This window comes from Apteryx rowi, unplaced genomic scaffold (genome assembly GCF_003343035.1).
Source record: "Apteryx rowi isolate R43461 unplaced genomic scaffold, aptRow1 scaffold_992, whole genome shotgun sequence".
Taxonomy (NCBI): domain Eukaryota; kingdom Metazoa; phylum Chordata; class Aves; order Apterygiformes; family Apterygidae; genus Apteryx; species Apteryx rowi.
In genome coordinates, this window is record NW_020451307.1 from 28,080 (window position 1) to 29,756 (window position 1,677).

Below are 1,677 nucleotides of genomic sequence, written 5' to 3' on the forward strand. Positions count from 1 at the left end.
CTGGCATCAAACTRTCTCTGAGTTGGAGTTTTTTACTTTTGCTAAATGTACAGGTATTTTTTTTCGYATGTATGGTAGAAGAAATTACCTTCATACTTGGTTTTAAAAATCACTTTAAGCATTGTAATTTTTCTTAGTAAATACTTTAGGTCTGGTCCCCAATGTTTTTCCTTGTCAGGCATACAAAGACTTTTTTAAAAGCAACTCTGTAGCACTTAAGCAGTTCAGCTTCTTTAATAGCTTGTCTTGTGCTGCCCTCATCATTGAAGAATTTAAGCACTTCTGAAAATTTGTTTAATCAAATGCATGATCAATACCGGCCAGAAAATATATAGGTTTATGATGTCCCTTGGTTCCTGTAAGAATTTATTCTACAGCCAGGAAGCAAGCCTGAGAAAACAAGCAAGCCTGGTTCACAGATGAACTTAAACAACTCTCCTGCTCCTTCTCATATAAGATTTTTTTTACTGTTTAATCTTTAAGGAAACAGTAACATTAGCTTAAAAAAGAGTAAATTATTAGCAGTAAGATAGAGAAAAAACATTTCTGGAGAATATATGCAGAAGTAGTAATGTGTAGCATTTATATACCCTGTAATTCACAGAGTTCAACTTAATTTCGAGTATCTTTGTAAATCAGCTTCACTGTAGAGATGCGGTTATTGACTTGAAAGTTGGTGTGACACATCAGAGCAGAGTTGAGAATGAGACTTGGAGTTCTTGAGAACCAGTTTAGTTTCTTTCTCATGGCTGGATGTGCAGTTTTATACTTATACATAACTAATGCCAAGATGGTAATTGTGCTTCTTCAGTCTGGACTCTTCCCAACTTGAAAGTGTATTTTGTTAAGTCCTTGGTAGGTCCTTGTCCTAAAAGTGCCATGAGTATCCCATAAAAAATTAGTGTGTGTGACATCTCCAGCAGCCAAGTTGCAGTTATATGATCTACTACTCACAGCAGTACACCAGGCGGACTTTCTCCTTCTATCAGGTGCTGTTTGTCTCTAAGTTACCTATCTTCATGACGAGACTAAGCCTAGTATAGAGGAAAACTTAGCATTGTTAGAAAGTCATTCAGTTCCACTCAATAGCAAAAGCTTCTGGAGTTCTTTCAGACTGGGCTGTATATTTTTGACAAAACCAAAAATGAGACTGAAGAGATTAAAAACATAGGCAAGTGTGTTTACCATCTTTCAAAGAAAATCCTTCAGATTCTATGTATCATAGACAACACAGACATATGCATCTGTCTTTAGACAGATACCACCACCAAAAAAGATGTGTATCGTTTGCACGTATTTTTATCAGAAGGTATTTTGCAACCTTTTGGAAAAAGTTATATAAGCTTGCATAACTGCAGTGAAAGCATTAATATATGCCTTTTGAAGAACTGTTGTAACATCCACCACCTTGAGGTAAGAAAGCAAATTCTGTTTGCATGTCTTTTGTGAACTACATCTGTTACTTATTAAGCAGAGAAACACTGAATCATCCAATATCGAGGCTCAGTGAATAGGAATAGTAATAATATCATGGACCCAGAAGCTAGATATGCTACATATTCATAAAGAATCACTCTTGCATTTATTATACCCTTTTGCTTCAGTTTAGTTATTCAGTACAAGCTTAAGAATCCACTAGCAGATTTGTGCTGTAGTACTTTSTTAGTAATTTCCAGA